Genomic DNA, 21,214 nt, shown 5'->3' with positions numbered 1-21,214 from the left:
CTCCTGATTCTAAGTGCAGTCCACATACTTCATTCTGCTGCATCAAGGTGCGTGTCTGCCTGTTCATCTCTGCTGTCCAAGATGCTATCTGCACACTCAAATCTGCTGTGTTAACACACGTGTCTGCCTACTTGTGTCAACTCATTGAGCATGCTTCCCACACACAGGAATGGCACAGAAGAGCTCCTGCATCAATGTATATCCCTGCCTACTTGTATCTACTGAATAATGTGCCGTCCACACACTCGGCTCTGCTGCATCTCATTCTTCAATTTCCATTGATAAACAATCCTTCCTTTATAGCTACATCTAAATATACACAGCTCTACTCATCTATATAGAACTTAATATGTACAGCTGGTATAACCTGGGCATCTCCTGTATATAATTATATATGTACAGCTGGTATAACCTGGGCATCTCCTGTATATAATTATATATGTACAGCTGGTATAACCTGGGCATCTCCTGTATATAATTATATATGTACAGCTGGTATAACCTGGGCATCTCCTGTATATAATTATATATGTACAGCTGGTATAACCTGGGCATCTCCTGTATATAATTATATATGTACAGCTGGTATAACCTGGGTATCTCCTGTATATAATTATATATGTACAGCTGGTATAACCTGGGCATCTCCTGTATATAATTATATATGTACAGCTGGTATAACCTGGGTATCTCCTGTATATAATTATATATGTACAGCCGGTATAACCTGGGCATCTCCTGTATATAATTATATATGTACAGCCGGTATAACCTGGGTATCTCCTGTATATAATTATATATGTACAGCTGGTATAACCTGGGTATCTCCTGTATATAATTATATATGTACAGCTGGTATAACCTGGGTATCTCCTCTATATAATTATATATGTATAGCTGGTATAACCTGGGCATCTCCTGTATATAATTATATATGTACAGCTGATATAACCTGAGCATCTCCTGTATATAATTATATATGTACAGCTGGTATATCCTGGGTATCTCCTGTATATAATTATATATGTACAGCTGGTAAAACCTGGGCATCTCCTGTATATAATTATATATGTGCAGCTGGTATAACCTGGGCATCTCCTGTATATAATTATATATGTACAGCTGGTATAACCTGGGCATCTCCTGTATATAATTACATATGTACAGCTGGTATAACCTGGGTATCTCCTGTATATAATTATATACTGTATGTACAGCTGGTATAACCTGGGCATCTCCTGTATATAATTACATATGTACAGCTGGTATAACCTGGGTATCTCCTGTATATAATTATATACTGTATGTACAGCTGGTATAACCTGGGCATCTCCTGTATATAATTATATATGTGCAGCTGGTATAACCTGGACATCTCCTGTATATAATTATATATGTACAGCTGGTATAACCTGGGCATCTCCTGTATATAATTCTATATGTTCAGCTGATATAACTTGGGCATCTCCTGTATATAATTCTATATGTAAAGCTGGTATAACCTGGGCATCTCCTGTATATAATTATATAAGTACAGCTGGTATAACCTGGGCATCTCCTGTATATAATTATATATGTACAGCAGGTATAACCTGTGCATCTTCTATATATAATTATATATGTACAGCTGGTATAACCTGGGCATCTCCTGTATATAATTATATATGTACAGCTGGTATAACCTGGGCATCTCCTGTATATAATTACATATGTACAGCTGGTATAACCTGGGTATCTCCTGTATATAATTATATACTGTATGTACAGCTGGTATAACCTGGGCATCTCCTGTATATAATTACATATGTACAGCTGGTATAACCTGGGTATCTCCTGTATATAATTATATACTGTATGTACAGCTGGTATAACCTGGGCATCTCCTGTATATAATTATATATGTGCAGCTGGTATAACCTGGGCATCTCCTGTATATAATTATATATGTACAGCTGGTATAACCTGGGCATCTCCTCCATATAATTATATATGTACAGCTGGTATAACCTGGGCATCTCCTGTATATAATTATATAAGTACAGCTGGTATAACCTGGGCATCTCCTGTATATAATTATATATGTACAGCAGGTATAACCTGGGCATCTCCTGTATATAATTATATAAGTACAGCTGGTATAACCTGGAAATCTCCTGTATATAATTATATAAGTACAGCTGGTATAACCTGGGCATCTCCTGTATATAATTATATATGTACAGCAGGTATAACCTGTGCATCTCCTGTATATAATTATATATGTACAGCTGGTATAACCTGGGCATCTCCTGTATATAATTATATAAGTACAGCTGGTATAACCTGGGCATCTCCTGTATATAATTATATAAGTACAGCTGGTATAACCTGGGCATCTCCTGTATATAATTATATATGTACAGCAGGTATAACCTGTGCATCTTCTATATATAATTATATACAGTTAAGTCCATATATATTTGGACAGAGACAACATTTTTCTAATTTTGGTTACAGACATTAACAGAATGAATTTTAAACAAAACAATTCAGATGCAGTTGAAGTTCAGACTTTCAGCTTTCATTTCAGGGTATCCACATTACAATTGGATGAAGGGTTTAGGAGTTTCAGCTCCTTAACATGTGCCACCCTGTTTTTAAAGGGACCAAAAGTAATTGGACAGATTCAATAATTTTAAATAAAATGTTCATTTTTAGTACTTGGTTGAAAACCCTTTGTTGGCAATGACTGCCTGAAGTCTTGAACTCATGGACATCACCAGACGCTGTGTTTCCTCCTTTTTGATGCTCTCCAGGCCTTCACTGCGGTGGTTTTCAGTTGCTGTTTGTTTGTGGCCTTTCTGTCTGAAGTTTAGTCTTTAACAAGTGAAATGCTGCTCAATTGGGCTGAGATCAGGTGACTGACTTGGACATTCAAGAATATTCCACTTCATTGCTTTAATAGACTCCTGGGTTGCTTTGGCTTTATGTTTTGGGTCATTGTCCATCTGTAGTATGAAACGACGACCAATCAGTTTGGCTGCATTTGGCTGGATCTCAGCACACAGTATGGCGGCTCTGAAGACCTCAGAATTCATTCCTGTGTCACATCATCCATAACCACTAGTGACCCAGTGCCACTGGCAGCCATGCATGCCCAAGACATCACACTGCCTCCGCCGTGTTTTACAGATGATGTGGTATGCTTTGGATCATGAGTAGTGTTGAGCGATACCGTCCGATACTTGAAAGTATCGGTATCGGAAAGTATCGGCCGATACCGGCAAAGTATCGGATCCAATCCGATACCGATACCCGATACCAATACAAGTCAATGGGACTCAAGTATCGGACGGTATTCCTGATGGTTCCCAGGGTCTGAAGGAGAGGAAACTCTCCCTCAGGCCCTGGGAACCATATTAATGTGTAAAAGAGAGAATTAAAATAAAAAATATTGCTATACTCACCTCTCCGACGCAGCCTGCACCTTACCGAGGGAAGCGGCAGCGTTCTTTGTTTAAAATTCGCGCTTTTCTTTCCTTTACTGAAGTCCCGGCTTGTGATTGGTTGCGTGCCGCCCATGTGGCCGGGACGCAACCAATCACAGCAAGCCGTGACGTAATTTCAGGTCCTTCAGGATTTTAAAATTACGTCCCGGCTTTGTGATTGGTTGCGTCGCAGTCACATGGGAGACGCAACCAATCACAAGCCGTGACGTCACGGGAGGCTGGACACGCGCGCATTTTAAAATGGGCGCGTGTCCAGCCTCCCATGACGTCCCGGCTTGTGATTGGTTGCGTCGTGATCAACCAATCACAAGCCGGGAGGCTGGACACGCGCGCATTTTAAAATGAGCGCTTGTCCAACCTCCCGTGACGTCCCGGCTTGTGATTGGTTGCATCGCGGTCAACCAATCACAAGCCGGGAGGCTGGACACGCGCACATTTTAAAATGGCTTCCCGGCTTGTGATTGGTTGACCACGCCGCAACCAATCACAAGCCGGGACGTCACGGGAGGCTGGACACGCGCCCATTTTAAAATGCGCGCGTGTCCAGCCTCCCGGCTTGTGATTGGTTGACCGCGCCGCAACCAATCACAAGCCGGGACGTAATTTTAAAATCCTTAAGGACCTGAAATTACGTCACGGCTTGCTGTGATTGGTTGCGTTGCCCATGTGACTGCGACGCAACCAATCACAACGCCGGAACGTAATTTTAAAATCCTGAAGGACCTGAAATTACGTCACGGCTTGCTGTGATTGGTTGCGTCCCGGCCACATGGGCGGCACGCGACCAATCACAAGCCGGGACTTCAGTAAAGGAAAGAAAAGCGTGAATTTTAAACAAAGAACGCTGCCGCTTCCCTCGGTAAGGTGCAGGCTGCGTCGGAGAGGTGAGTATAGCAATATTTTTTATTTTAATTCTTTCTTTTACACATTTTTACATTAATGTTGTTTCGATACCGATACCCGATATCACAAAAATATCGGATCTCGGTATCGGAATTCCGATACAGCAAGTATCGGCCGATACCCGATACTTGCAGTATCGGAATGCTCAACACTAATCATGAGCTGTACCACGCCTTCGCCATACTTTTCTCTTTCCATCATTCTGGTAGAGGTTGATCTTGGTTTCATCTGTCCAAAGAATGTTCTTCCAGAACTGTGCTGGATTTTTTAGATGTTTTTTAGCCTTTTTCTTCTTGATGCTTATGAGTGGCTGCACCGTGCAGTGAACCCTCTGTAGTTACTTTCATGCAGTCTTCTCTTTATGATAGATTTGGATATTGATACGCCGACCTCCTGGAGAGTGTTGGTCACTTGGTTGGCTGTTGTGAAGGGGTTTCTCCTCACCATGGAGATTATTCTGCGATCATCCCCCACTGTTGTCTTCCGTGGGCGCCCAGGTCTTTTTGCATTGATGAGTTCACCAGTGCTTTCTTTCTTTCTCAGGATGGACCAAACTGTACATTTTGCCACTCCTAATATTGTAGCAATTTCTCGGATGGGTTTTTCTGTTTTCGCAGCTTAAGGATGGCTTGTTTCACCTGCATGGAGAGCTCCTTTACCGCATGTTTACTTCACAGCAAAACCTTCCAAATGCAGCACCACACCTCAAATCACCTCCAGGCCTTTTATCTGCTTAATTGAGAATGACATAACGAAGGGATTGCCCACACCTGTCCATGAAATAGCGTTGGAGTCAATTGTCCAATTACTTTTGGTCCCTTTAAAATCAGGGTGGCACAGGTTAAGTAGCTGAAACTCCTAAACCCTTCATCCAATTTTAATGTGGATCCCCTCAAATGAAAGCTGAAAGTCTGAACTTCAACTGCATCTGAATTGTTTTGTTTAAAATTCATTGTGGTAATGTCTATAACCAAAATTAGAAAAATGCTGTCTCTGTCCAAATATATATGGACCTAACTGTAATTATATATGTACAGCTGGTATAACCTGGGCATCTCCTGTATATAATTATATATGTACAGCCGGTATAACCTGGGCATCTCCTGTATATAATTATATATGTATAGCTGGTATAACCTGGGCATCTCCTGTATATAATTATATATGTACAACTGGTATAACCTGGGCATCTCCTGTATATAATTATATATGTACTGCTGGTATAACCTGGGTATCTCCTGTATATAATTATATATGTACAGCTGGTAAAACCTGGGCATCTCCTGTATATAATTATATATGTGCAGCTGGTATAACCTGGGCATCTCCTGTATATAATTATATATGTACAGCTGGTATAACCTGGGCCTCTCCTGTATATAATTATATATGTACAGCTGGTATAACCTGGGCATCATCTGTATATAATTATATATGTACAGCTGGTATAACCTGGGTATTTCCTGTATATAATTATATATGTACAGCTGGTATAACCTGGGCCTCTCCTGTATATAATTATATATGTACAGCTGGTATAACCTGGGCATCTCCTGTATATAATTATATATGTACAGCCGGTATAACCTGGGTATCTCCTGTATATAATTATATATGTACAGCTGGTATAATCTGGGTATCTCCTGTATATAATTAGATATGTACAGCTGGTATAACCTGGGCATCTCCTGTATATAATTATATATGTACAGCTGGTATAACCTGGGTATTTCCTGTATATAATTATATATGTACAGCTGGTATAACCTGGGCCTCTCCTGTATATAATTATATATGTACAGCTGGTATAACCTGGGCATCTCCTGTATATAATTATATATGTACAGCCGGTATAACCTGGGTATCTCCTGTATATAATTATATATGTACAGCTGGTATACTCTGGGCATCTCCTGTATATAATTATATATGTACTGCTGGTATAACCTGGGCATCTCCTGTATATAATTATATATGTATATCTGGTATAACCTGGGCATCTCCTGTATATAATTATATATGTACAACTGGTATAACCTGGGCATCTCCTGTATATAATTATATATGTACTGCTGGTATAACCTGGGTATCTCCTGTATATAATTATATATGTACAGCTGGTATAACCTGGGCATCTCCTGTATATAATTATATATGTACAGCTGGTATAACCTGGGCCTCTCCTGTATATAATTATATATGTACAGCTGGTATAACCTGGGCATCATCTGTATATAATTATATATGTACAGCTGGTATAACCTGGGTATTTCCTGTATATAATTATATATGTACAGCTGGTATAACCTGGGCCTCTCCTGTATATAATTATATATGTACAGCTGGTATAACCTGGGCATCTCCTGTATATAATTATATATGTACAGCCGGTATAACCTGGGTATCTCCTGTATATAATTATATATGTACAGCCGGTATAATCTGGGTATCTCCTGTATATAATTAGATATGTACAGCTGGTATAACCTGGGCATCTCCTGTATATAATTATATATGTACAGCTGGTATAACCTGGGTATTTCCTGTATATAATTATATATGTACAGCTGGTATAACCTGGGCCTCTCCTGTATATAATTATATATGTACAGCTGGTATAACCTGGGCATCTCCTGTATATAATTATATATGTACAGCCGGTATAACCTGGGTATCTCCTGTATATAATTATATATGTACAGCTGGTATAATCTGGGTATCTCCTGTATATAATTATATATGTACAGCCGGTATATCCTGGGCATCTCCTGTATATAATTATATATATACAGCTGGTATAACCTGGGCATCTCCTGTATATAATTATATATGTACAGCTGGTATAACCTGGGTATTTCCTGTATATAATTATATATGTACAGCTGGTATAACCTGGGCATCTCCTGTATATAATTATATATGTACAACTGGTATAACCTGGGCATCTCCTGTATATAATTATATATGTACTGCTGGTATAACCTGGGTATCTCCTGTATATAATTATATATGTACAGCCGGTATATCCTGGGCATCTCCTGTATATAATTATATATATACAGCTGGTATAACCTGGGCATCTCCTGTATATAATTATATATGTACAGCTGGTATAACCTGGGCATCTCCTGTATATAATTATATATGTACAGCTGGTATACCCTGGGCATCTCCTGTATATAATTATGTATGTACAGCTGGTATAACCTGGGCATCTCCTGTATATAATTATATATGTACAGCTGGTATAGCCTGGGCATCTGTTGTATATAATTATATATGTACAGCTGGTATACCCTGGGTATCTCCTGTATATAATTATATATGTACAGCTGGTATAGCCTGGGCATCTGTTGTATATAATTATATATGTACAGCTGATATAACCTGGGCATCTCCTCCATATAATTATATATGTACAGCTGGTATAACCTGGGCATCTCCTATATATAATTATATATGTACAGCTGGTATAACCTAGGTATCTCCTGTATATAATTATATATGTGCAGCTGATATAACCTGGGTATCTCCTGTATATAATTATATATGTACAGCTGGTATAACCTGGGAATCTCCTATATATAATTATATGTGTACAGCTGGTATAACCTAGGCATCTCCTATATATAATTATATATGTACTGCTGGTATAACCTGGGCATCTCCTGTATATCATTATATATGTACAGCTGGTATAATCTGGGTATATCCTGTATATAATTATATATGTACAGCTGGTATAACCTGGGCATCTCCTGTATATAATTATATATGTATAGCTGGTATAAACTGGGCATCTCCTGTATATAATTATATATGTACAGCTGGTATAACCTGGGTATCTCCTGTATATAATTATATATGTACAGCTGGTATAATCTGGGCATCTCCTGTATATAATTATATATGTACAGCTGGTATACCCTGGGTATCTCCTGTATATAATTATATATGTACAGCTGGTATAACCTGGGCATCTCCTGTATATAATTATGTATGTACAGCTGGTATACCCTGGGTATCTCCTGTATATAATTATATATGTACAGCTGGTATAGCCTGGGCATCTGTTGTATATAATTATATATGTACAGCTGGTATAACCTGGGCATCTCCTCCATATAATTATATATGTACAGCTGGTATAACCTGGGCATCTCCTATATATAATTATATATGTACAGCTGGTATAACCTGGGCATCTCCTATATATAATTATATATGTACAGCCGGGATAACCTGGACATCTCCTGTATATAATTATATATGTACAGCCGGTATAACCTGGGTATCTCCTGTATATAATTATATATGTACAGCCGGTATAACCTGGGCATCTACTGTATATAATTATATATGTACAGCTGGTATAACCTGGGCATCTCCTGTATATAATTATATATGTACAGCTGGTATAGCCTGGGCATCTGTTGTATATAATTATATATGTACAGCTGGTATACCCTGGGTATCTCCTGTATATAATTATATATGTACAGCTGGTATAGCCTGGGCACCTGTTGTATATAATTATATATGTAGAGCTGATATAACCTGGGCATCTCCTGTATATAATTATATATGTACAGCTGGTATAACCTGGGCATCTCCTATATATAATTATACATGTACAGCTGGTATAACCTGGGCATCTCCTATATATAATTATTTATGTACAGCCAGGATAACCTGGACATCTCCTGTATATAATTATATATGTACAGCCGGTATAACCTGGGCATCTCCTGTATATAATTATATATGTACAGCTGGTATAACCTGGGCATCTACTGTATATAATTATATATGTACAGCTGGTATAACCTGGGCATCTCCTGTATATAATTATATATGTACAGCCGGTATAACCTGGGCATCTCCTGTATATAATTAGATATGTACAGCTGGTATAACCTGGGTATCTCCTGTATATAATTATATATGTACAGCCGGTATAACCTGGGCATCTCCTGTATATAATTATATATGTACAGCCGGTATAACCTGGGAATCTCCTGTATATAATTATATAGGTACAGCCGGTATAACCTGGGCATCTCCTGTATATAATTATATATGTACAGCTGGTATAACCTGGGCATCTTCTGTATATAATTATATATGTACAGCTGGTATAGCCTGGGCATCTGTTGTATATAATTATATATGTACAGCTGGTATACCCTGGGTATCTCCTGTATATAATTATATATGTACAGCTGGTATAACCTGGGCATCTCCTATATATAATTATATATGTACAGCTGGTATAACCTGGGCATCTCCTCCATATAATTATATATGTACAGCTGGTATAACCTGGGCATCTCCTGTATATAATTATATATGTACAGCCGGTATAACCTGGGCATCTCCTGTATATAATTATATATGTACAGGCGGTATAACCTGGGCATCTCCTGTATATAATTATATAGGTACAGCCGGTATAACCTGGGCATCTCCTGTATATAATTATATATGTACAGCCGGTATAACCTGGGCATCTGTTGTATATAATTATATGTACAGCCGGTATAACCTGGGCATCTCCTGTATATAATTATATATGTACAGCCGGTATAACCTGGGCATCTCCTGTATATAATTATATAGGTACAGCCGGTATAACCTGGGCATCTCCTGTATATAATTATATATGTACAGCCAGTATAACCTGGGCATCTGTTGTATATAATTATATGTACAGCCGGTATAACCTGGTCATCTCCTGTATATAATTATATATGTACAGCCGGTATAACCTGGGCATCTCCTGTATATAATTATATAGGTACAGCCGGTATAACCTGGGCATCTCCTGTATATAATTATATATGTACAGCCGGTATAACCTGGGCATCTGTTGTATATAATTATATGTACAGCCGGTATAACCTGGGCATCTCCTGTATATAATTATATATGTACAGCCGGTATAACCTGGGCATCTCCTGTATATAATTATATAGGTACAGCCGGTATAACCTGGGCATCTCCTGTATATAATTATATATGTACAGCCGGTATAACCTGGGCATCTGTTGTATATAATTATATGTACAGCCGGTATAACCTGGGCATCTCCTGTATATAATTATATATGTACAGCCGGTATAACCTGGGCATCTCCTGTATATAATTATATATGTACAGCCGGTATAACCTGGGCATCTGTTGTATATAATTATATACTCGGGTAAATCTTTAGTTGCAGTTCCATATCTGCCGTCCGTCTCTCTTCTTCCAGCGGAGCTGAGATTTCCCCTGAATTATAGTTTTCACTTGGTATGTGGCGGATTTTGGAGTCCGCAGAGGTTGCAGCTTCTCCCCTTCAGTCCTTACCGTTTATTGCTCTGTCTCCTGATTGGGCAGTGTGTGAGACATCTGGACGTTCTGATAGTGCTGGAGGTGGATCATCAGGAAGATGATGGGAGTGATACGTTCTTATCTTTGTGTTACTTTGTGCTTGAACAGCATGGGAATAAATGGGCACATGTCAATTGATAAAGAAATATCCTAAAATAGGTAGTTAGTACTAGGGGAGCGTTTGTCTTAGGATAAGAAATGTATCCAGATCATTTGCCAAAATTAGCAAAAATACTTGAAAACCCTTAATGTCGGGGACCACTTTGGCCTTATTGCCGGAGCCCTGTTTTTCATTTCTGACTTGTCACTTTAGGCGGTACTTTTGTCTGGAGTTTTACATCTCCCATTGATTGTGAGATTGTTTTTTGTGACACATTGTACTTTATTTAAGTGGTAAATTTAGGTCGAGAAGTTTTCTGTGTTTTTATGAAAATATCAAAAACTTGTCGAAAATTTTGAAAACTTAGCAATTGCTAGATTTGCTTATACCCTTAAACTGACTGTCCCATCACACAAAATAGTAAGAAACATTCCCCACATGTCTACTAAATATTATTTTTCAAACGCCCTTAAATTTTTTTCAACAAAATTTCAAATCTTGTTTTGTTTTTCAGAATTTCCCAGTTTTTAGGGTCGTAAATCAAGAAACCTCCTAAAGTTCTACTATTTTACAAATTGCACCCCTCGAGCTACCCTGAACTGCTGTTAGGAAATTGGTTAAACCTTCAGGTGCTTCACATGGGTTCATGCAATTTGGAATAAATAACACAATACAAAATAGCTTTTGTCCACTAAAATATTTTTAGACCCAAATTTGTCATTATCACAAGGAGTAATAGACTAAAACAGACCCCAAAATAAGTTACACAATTTCTATCATATGGAGCCATATGTTATTGAAAACAGCTGTTTGGGCACACAGACGGTCTCAGAGCGTAAAGGATAAATTTGGCTGGAATAGATTGCGAAAACCATGCAGAGCCCCTGAGGTTCCACAACAGGAGAAACGCTCCACAAGTCCCATGTTGGAAACTAGACACCTCAAGCAATTAATACAGAGATGGAGTGACCATTGTGGACTCACACATGTTCCACCAATGTTTACAACATTGGGACACAAAAATAAAAAATTACATTTTTTTCTAGTAGTATGTCGTCTTCTCCCCAAATTTGTCATTTTCACATTTAGTAATAAGGGAAAATGCACCACACCATTTATTGCACAATTTTGTTTCATTTGTAGAAGAATGTTTGTTTCTGCCTCTAGTTCCTCTCTCTCATTCCCTCCCCCCTCTATACAGTGGCATGTAAAAGCTTGGACACCACTGGTCAAAATTACTGTTATTGAGAACAGTTAAGCAACGGTCTAAAAAGCCTAAAGTCACAGATGACACATCTCCTTTGTATTTTAGGTATATTATATATATATATATATATATATATATATATATATATATATATATATATATATATATATATATATATATATATACACTGCTCAAAAAAAATAAAGGGAGCACTTAAACAACAGAATATACCTACAAGTAAATAAAACTTCTGTGAAATCAAACTGTCCACTTAGGAAGCAGCACTGATTGACAATTACTTTCACATGCTGTTTCATCTTGCTGTTCCTGCAAGATGAAGGCATTGAAGCTATGGACTGGCCCGCCCGTTCCCCAGACCTGAATCCGATTGAGCACATCTGGGACATCATGTCTCGTTCCATCCACCAACGTCACGTTGCACCACAGACTGTCCAGGAGTTGGCGGATGCTTTAGTCCAGGTCTGGAGGAGATACCTCAGGAGACCATCCGCCGCCTCATCAGGAGCATGCCCAGGCATTGTAGGGATGTCATACAGGCACGTGGAGGCCACACACACTACTGAGCATCTTTTCCTTGTCATGAGGCATTTCCACTGAAGTTTGGATCAGCCTGTAATTTGACTTTCCACTTTGCTTTTGAGTATCATTCAAAATCCAGACCTCCGTGGGATATTCATTTTTATTTACATTGATAATTGCTATGTTTTATTGTTCTGAACACATTCCACTATGCAATGAATAAAAATTTGCAACTGGAATATTTCATTCAGAGATATCCAGGATGTGGGATTTTAGTGTTCCCTTTATTTTTTGAGCAGTGTATATATGTGTGTGTATAATAATTGTGTACATTTTAAAAATAACGAAAAGGAAAAGTGAACGATGCCAAAGTCTGGACACCCTTGGAGATTTGTGTGCTCAAATAACACCTTAATTAGCCTGTTAGGGTTATGTGTCATGATCTCCATGGCCAGAGAACTAGCATAAGCCTCTATAGGAACAAGCTCTTGGAAGATGTAACTGTACTGACCATGAACTAAACCTACCGCATCATCTAGAAGTAGCCAGGTAGCATGTCCTACTTTTTATCCCTATATGCCCAGCGCCGGCCGGAGAACTAAATAATGCTAGCAGAGGGAAATATAAGACCTGACTCACCTCTAGAGAAATGCCCAGAAAGGAGACAGAGGCCCCCCACATATATTGGCGGTGATATGAGATGAAACAACAAACGCAGCAGGAAAATAGTTTTAGCAAATTTGAGGTCCGCTTTCTAGATAGCAGAAGACAGAAAGCATACTTTCATGGTCAGTAGAAAACCCTAACAAAACACATCCAGAAATTACTTTAGGACTCTGGCATTAACTCATAATACCAGAGTGGCAATTCCTGATCAACAAGAGCTTTCCAGACACAGTAACGAAACTGCAGCTGTGAACTGGAACCAAAATACAAAAACAAAACATGGACAAATGTCCAACTTATCAGTAGATGTCTGGGAGCAGGAACAAGCACAGAGAGGCTTCTGATAACATTGTTGACCGGCAAGCATCTAACAGAGAAGCCAGGTTATATAGCGACACCCAGATCTAATCAGAACAGGTGAACAGGGAAGATGATGTCACAGGTTCAATTCCACCAGTAGCCACCGGGGGAGCCCAGAATCCAAATTCACAACAGTACCCCCCCCTCAAGGAGGGGGCACCGAACCCTCACCAGAACCACCAGGGCGATCAGGATGGGCCCTATGAAAGGCACGAACCAGATCAGAGGCATGAACATCAGATGCAGTGACCCAAGAATTATCCTCCTGGCCATATCCCTTCCACTTGACCAGATACTGGAGTCTCCGTCTGGAAACACGGGAGTCTAGGATTTTTTCCACAACGTACTCCAACTCACCCTCAACCAACACCGGAGCAGGAGGCTCAACGGAAGGCACAACCGGTGCCTCATACCTGCGCAATAACGACCGATGAAAAACGTTATGAATAGAAAAGGATGCAGGGAGGTCCAAACGGAAGGAAACAGGGTTAAGAATCTCCAATATTTTATACGGACCGATGAACCGAGGCTTAAACTTAGGAGATGAGACCCTCATAGGGACAAAACGAGAAGACAACCACACCAAATCTCCAACACAAAGCCGAGGACCAACACGACGGTGACGGTTGGCAAAAAGCTGAGTCTTCTCCTGGGACAACTTTAAATTGTCCATCACCTGCCCCCAGATATGATGCAATCTCTCCACCACCGCATCCACTCCAGGACAATCCGAGGATTCCATCTGACCGGAGGAAAATCGAGGATGGAACCCCGAATTACAGAAAAACGGGGAAACCAAGGTGGCAGAGCTGGCCCGATTATTGAGGGCGAACTCCGCCAATGGCAAAAAAGCAACCCAATCATCCTGGTCAGCAGACACAAAACACCTCAGATATGTCTCCAGGGTCTGATTAGTCCGCTCGGTCTGGCCATTAGTCTGAGGGTGAAAAGCAGACGAAAAAGACAAATCTATGCCCATCCTAGCACAAAATGCCCGCCAAAATCTAGACACAAATTGGGTTCCTCTGTCAGAAACGATATTCTCAGGAATACCATGCAAACGAACAACATTTTGAAAAAACAGGGGCACCAACTCGGAAGAAGAAGGCAATTTGGGCAGGGGAACCAAATGAACCATCTTAGAAAAACGGTCACACACCACCCAGATGACAGACATCTTCTGAGAAACAGGCAGATCTGAAATAAAATCCATCGAGATGTGTGTCCAAGGCCTCTTAGGAATAGGCAAGGGCAACAATAATCCACTAGCCCGAGAACAACAAGGCTTGGCCCGAGCACAAACGTCACAAGACTGCACAAAGCCTCGCACATCTCGTGACAGGGAAGGCCACCAGAAGGATCTTGCCACCAAATCCCTGGTACCAAAAATTCCAGGATGACCTGCCAACGCAGAAGAATGCACCTCAGAGATGACTTTACTGGTCCAATCATCAGGAACAAACAGCCTATCAGGCGGACAACGATCCGGTCTATCCGCCTGAAACTCCTGCAAGGCCCGCCGCAGGTCTGGAGAAACGGCTGACAAGATAACTCCCTCCTTAAGAATACCTGTGGGGTCAGAGTTGCCAGGTGAATCAGGCTCAAAACTCCTAGAAAGGGCATCCGCCTTAACATTCTTAGAACCTGGTAGGTACGATACCACAAAATTAAACCGAGAAAAAAATAATGACCAGCGCGCCTGTCTAGGATTCAGGCGCCTGGCGGTCTCAAGATAAATCAAATTTTTGTGGTCAGTCAATACCACCACCTGATGTCTGGCCCCCTCGAGCCAATGGCGCCACTCCTCAAACGCCCACTTCATGGCCAAAAGCTCCCGATTCCCAACATCATAATTCCGCTCAGCGGGCGAAAATTTACGGGAAAAGAAGGCACAAGGCCTCATCACGGCGCAGTCAGAACTTTTCTGCGACAACACTGCCCCAGCTCCGATCTCAGAAGCGTCGACCTCAACCTGAAAAGGAAGAGTCACATCAGGCTGACGCAACACAGGGGCAGAAGAAAAACAGCGCTTAAGCTCCTGAAAGGCCTCCACAGCATCAGGGGACCAATTAGCAACATCAGCACCCTGTCTAGTCAAATCGGTCAATGGCTTAACGACATCCGAAAAACCAGAAATAAATCGACGATAAAAGTTGGCAAAGCCCAAAAATTTCTGAAGACTTTTAAGAGAAGAGGGCTGCGTCCAATCACAAATAGCTTGAACCTTGACAGGATCCATCTCAATGGAAGAGGGAGAAAAAATATATCCCAAAAAGGAAATTCTCTGAACCCCAAAAACGCACTTAGAACCCTTGACACACAGAGAATTAGACCGCAAAACCTGAAAAACCCTCTTAACTTGCCGGACATGAGAGTCCCAGTCATCCGAAAAAATCAGAATATCATCCAGATACACTATCATAAATTTATCCAAAAAATCGCGGAAAATATCATGCATAAAGGACTGGAAGACTGAAGGGGCATTAGAAAGACCAAAAGGCATCACCAAATACTCAAAGTGGCCCTCGGGCGTATTAAATGCGGTTTTCCACTCATCCCCCTGCCTGATCCGCACCAAATTATACGCCCCACGGAGATCAATCTTAGAGAACCACTTGGCCCCCTTTATGCGAGCAAACAAATCAGTCAGCAACGGCAATGGGTATTGATATTTAACCGTGATTTTATTCAAAAGCCGATAATCAATACATGGTCTCAAAGAGCCGTCTTTTTTTGACACAAAGAAAAAACCGGCTCCTAAGGGAGATGACGATGGACGAATATGTCCCTTTTCCAAGGACTCCTTTATATATTCTCGCATAGCAGTATGTTCAGGCACAGACAGATTAAATAAACGACCCTTTGGGTATTTACTACCCGGAATTAAATCTATAGCACAATCGCACTCACGGTGCGGAGGTAGTGAACCAAGCTTGGGTTCTTCAAAGACGTCACGATAGTCAGACAGGAACTCAGGGATTTCAGAGGGGATAGATGATGAAATGGAAACCACAGGTACATCCCCATGAGCCCCCTTACATCCCCAGCTCAACACAGACATAGCTCTCCAGTCAAGGACTGGGTTGTGAGACTGCAGCCATGGCAATCCCAGCACCAAATCATCATGTAGATTATACAGCACTAGAAAACGAATAGTCTCCTGGTGATCCGGATTAATACACATAGTCACTTGTGTCCAGTATTGTGGTTTATTATTAGCCAATGGGGTGGAGTCAATCCCCTTCAGAGGAATAAGAGTTTCCAAAGGCTCTAAATCATACCCACAACGATTGGCAAAGGACCAATCCATAAGACTCAAAGCGGCGCCAGAGTCGATATAGGCGTCAGTAGTAATAGATGACAAAGAGCAAATCAGGGTCACAGACAAAATAAATTTAGACTGTAAAGTGCCAATGGAAACAGATTTATCAAGCTTTTTAGTGCGTTTAGAGCATGCTGATATAACATGAGTAGAATCACCACAATAGAAACACAACCCATTTTTCCGTCTAAAATTCTGCCGCTCGCTTCTGGACAGAATTCTATCACACTGCATACTCTCTGGCGACTTCTCAGTGGACACCGCCAGATGGTGCACTGGTTTGCGCTCCCGCAGACGCCTATCGATCTGAATGGCCATTGTCATGGACTCATTCAGACCCGCAGGCACAGGGAACCCCACCATAACATCCTTAATGGCATCAGAGAGACCCTCTCTGAAAGTAGCCGCCAAGGCACACTCATTCCACTGAGTAAGCACAGACCATTTACGGAATCTTTGGCAGTAAATTTCCGCTTCATCTTGCCCCTGAGATAGGGACATCAAAGTTTTTTCTGCCTGAAGTTCCAAATGAGGTTCCTCATACAGCAAGCCCAAGGCCAAAAAAAACGCATCCACATTGCGCAACGCAGGATCCCCTGGTGCCAATGCAAAAGCCCAGTCTTGAGGGTCGCCGCGGAGCAAGGAAATCACAATCCCAACCTGCTGTGCAGGGTCTCCAGCAGAACGAGATTTCAGGGACAAAAATAGCTTACAATTATTTCTAAAATTCTGAAAGCTAGATCTATTCCCTGAGAAGAATTCCGGCAAAGGAATTCTCGGCTCAGATACCGGAGCATGAATAATAAAATCTTGCAAATTTTGTACTTTCGTGGTGAGATTATTCAAACCTGCAGTTACACTCTGAAGATCCATTATTAACAGGTGAACACAAAGCCATTCAAAGATTATAAGGAGAGAGAAAAAAAAGAAAGACTGCAGCATAGACAGACTGGCAAGTGATCCAATTAAGAGCACAGAAAAAAAAAAAAAAAAACTCTCAGCAGACTTCTTATTTCTCTCCTTTCTCAGCCAAGGATTTTAACCCTTTAGTGGGCCGGTCAAACTGTCATGATCTCCATGGCCAGAGAACTAGCATAAGCCTCTATAGGAACAAGCTCTTGGAAGATGTAACTATACTGACCATGAACTAAACCTACCGCATCATCTAGAAGTAGCCAGGTAGCATGTCCTACTTTTTATCCCTATATGCCCAGCGCCGGCCGGAGAACTAAATAATGCTAGCAGAGGGAAATATAAGACCTGACTCACCTCTAGAGAAATGCCCAAAAAGGAGACAGAGGCCCCCACATATATTGGCGGTGATATGAGATGAAACAACAAACGCAGCAGGAAAATAGTTTTAGCAAATTTGAGGTCCGCTTTCTAGATAGCAGAAGACAGAAAGCATACTTTCATGGTCAGTAGAAAACCCTAACAAAACACATCCAGAAATTACTTTAGGACTCTGGCATTAACTCATAATACCAGAGTGGCAATTCCTGATCAACAAGAGCTTTCCAGACACAGTAACGAAACTGCAGCTGTGAACTGGAACCAAAATACAAAAACAAAACATGGACAAATGTCCAACTTATCAGTAGATGTCTGGGAGCAGGAACAAGCACAGAGAGGCTTCTGATAACATTGTTGACCGGCAAGCATCTAACAGAGAAGCCAGGTTATATAGCGACACCCAGATCTAATCAGAACAGGTGAACAGGGAAGATGATGTCACAGGTTCAATTCCACCAGTAGCCACCGGGGGAGCCCAGAATCCAAATTCACAACAGTTATGACTTGTTCACTATCATCAATAGGAAAGGTCAGGTGATGGAAATTTCCCATATTTATAAAAAAAACCAGCCTCCTCTAACCTTGTGCCAGAAAACAGCAGCCATGGGATCTACTAAACAGCTGCCAAGACTCTGAAAATGGTGGAGGCCACAAAGCATGAGAAGGCCATAAGAAGATAGCAAAGCGTTTTCAAGTTTCCCTTTCATCTGTTTACAATGTAATTAAGAAATGGCAGTTACCAGGAACAGTGAAGGTCAACATAAGGTCTGGAAGACCAAGCTAAATTTCAGTGAGAGCTGCTTGTAAGACTCTGGAATTTGTGCAGGTGTTTTACTGTTCTGAGACGCCTGCACAAATATGGCCTTCATGGAAGAGCCATCAGAAGAAAACCTCTCCTGCATCCTCACCATAAAGTTAAGCATAAGAAGTATGCAAAAGAACATCTAAACAAGCCTGATGCATTTTGGAAACAAGTCCTGTGGACCGATGAGTTTAAAATTGAAGTCTTTGGCCACAATGATCAAAAGGTATGTGTGGCAAAAAAGGCATAGAATTTCAGCAAAAGAACATCTTGCCTATCATTAAGCATAGGGGTGAATCAATCATGCTTTTGAGTTGTGTTGCAGCCAATGACACAAGTAACATTTCACGGGTAGAAGAAAGAATGGATTCAATGAAATTTCAGCAAATTCTGGATACAAACATAACACTATCTGTAAAAAAGCTGATGGCTTTACAATGACCCTCACAGTCCCCTGATTTGAAAATCTGTGCCCAGCCCTCAAAATAGCAGAGGGTGCAAGACGCCCCAGACAGAAACAGATTTCTCTCATAAGATATATTACAAAATCTTTATTCTCACTTGATCAATTGATTTGCGAAACAAAAATTAAAACTTTAAATGTGGTGACACCCCTATTTGTGGTCAAAACCTAATGTCTGAGCACCTGATGGGGCTCAGAAAGGAAAGAGAGCTAATTGATTGCATTCAAATTTGGCAAGAATAGATCGCAGATACTGTGTTGCATTGTAGAGCCCCTGAGGTGCCAAAATGTGAAACCAACAAGTGACAACATTTTGGAAATTAATCCCCTTAAGAAATGTATCTATGAGAGCAGTGAGCATTTTTAACCCATGGGTGCAGCACAGAATTTTTATAAGTTTGGACCAAAAAAACAAAAAATTGTTGTTTTCCACTAAAACATTAATTTAACCATAAACTTTTTCACTCTCAACGTTGAAATAAGATAAAACTGACCCCATAATTTCTGCAATTGCTCATAAATACTGTGATATCCTATATGTGGCGACATACTACTGTTTGGGCTCAGGAGGGAAGCAGTGTCATTTGACTTTTGGAATGCGCACTGTGGGTGCCATGTGTCGATTATGGAGCCCCTGAGGTGCCAAAATAACACAAGCTCTAAAGGGACCTCATTTTGTAATGTAAACCAATTATGCCCTTCATTTAGGGGTGTATTGATTATTTTGATCCTGGGGTGCTTGACAGAATTTTGAAAATTTGATGTGGAAATAAAAAACATATTCATACATTTTTACCATTGACATGTTGTTCCCTCCAATTTTTGAATTTACATAAGGGGTAATAGGTGAAAACAGACCCCATAATTTCTCCTGAATGTGGTGATTCCACAAATGTGGTTGGAAACTCCTGTTTGGCCGCATCGCGTGGCTCGGAAGGAATTGACATTATTTCACTTTTGAAGCGCAGATTTTCCTGGAATAGTTTGCATACACCATATGGAGCGCCCCCACACCGCCGCAGGGCCCAGGGGTACCCGGAGCCGGGCCTCTGGGTCTCAGTCCTGGGGTTGTCACGGTGGCTAGACCCGGTCCGTGGCCCTGTTTGTCAGTGGGGGACGTCCGGTAGAATAAGTGATGATGATGGTGCAGTAACGGTGGTGTAGCGGTGCAGTTGTGGGGTGCAGGTCGCGGTAAATAACGAGGACACCAGGTTGCAGTCTCTTTACCTCTTTACTGGAGATCTCTCAGTCCGCAGTCCAGAATACGGTTCACCAGGCTGCGCAAGTCCGGTCGGTCCGATGGCACTTCCAGAGTTCTCCTCACAGGTGGAAATCAGTGCCCTCCTTCTTAGCGCTATGTGTTGTAGTCCTTCCCTGCTGTGCTCACGGAAAGTACCCCACAACTGTTGTGTCTGTTTCTTAAGTTCCCTCACAACTCGATTCACTGATGTTCTTCTCGTATTCCATCCCTCCCTGTTATTCAGGTTGGAACGGCACCCGTTTGTCAGGTAGGCCTGGAGTTCTTCCGGGACCCTAGAGACGCCCCTCTCCCGCAATTGCCCCCCAAGACTTCATAGGTGATATGTGGTAGACAGCCCGCCTTAAACTGACTGCCCTGCCGCTGTTTGGAGTATGGCTTGAAGCTGTATGCTATTCCACTCCCTCGGCGTTCCGGCCACCGGTAATGCGCCTCAGTAG

The sequence above is a fragment of the Ranitomeya variabilis genome, chromosome 1 (genome assembly GCF_051348905.1).
Source record: "Ranitomeya variabilis isolate aRanVar5 chromosome 1, aRanVar5.hap1, whole genome shotgun sequence".
Classification (NCBI taxonomy): domain Eukaryota; kingdom Metazoa; phylum Chordata; class Amphibia; order Anura; family Dendrobatidae; genus Ranitomeya; species Ranitomeya variabilis.
The sequence above is the reverse complement of the archived record's forward strand: the minus strand, read 5'-3'. Positions refer to the sequence as shown.